The 201-nt window shown below is 44.8% G+C and overlaps 1 protein-coding gene across 1 annotated transcript in view; it reads left to right on the top strand.

Annotated features, from left to right (window-relative positions):
- The window catches only part of grin3ba (glutamate receptor, ionotropic, N-methyl-D-aspartate 3Ba), a gene marked incomplete at its 5' end in the record, with an annotated part of 62,298 nt that overhangs the window by 49,458 nt on the left and 12,639 nt on the right, over positions 1-201 (top strand). The gene's annotated exons all lie outside the window — the stretch shown is intronic.

Below are 201 nucleotides of genomic sequence, written 5' to 3'. Positions count from 1 at the left end.
CGTGGCTGGCAGCACAGGCTGCACACAGAGGAACAGTCTATAATTAGGGGTCAATTAGGGTCAATTGGATCGATATTGCCAGAGTAGAAGAGTCTTCGGCAGTGTGTTTAACGCCTTATCAGTCCACCACAGAGGCTGTTGGTTCAGGTAATGATGTATGTGTTTACACAGTGTATTAGAATGTAGTTAATCTCATCCTCT

The sequence above is a fragment of the Morone saxatilis genome, unplaced genomic scaffold, assembly GCF_004916995.1.
Source record: "Morone saxatilis isolate NCDOM2014 unplaced genomic scaffold, NCSU_SB_2.0 Contig3, whole genome shotgun sequence".
In the NCBI taxonomy this organism is placed as follows: Eukaryota; Metazoa; Chordata; class Actinopteri; family Moronidae; genus Morone; species Morone saxatilis.
Note: the sequence above shows the minus strand (reverse complement) of the source record. Positions and strands in the feature narration are given on the sequence as shown.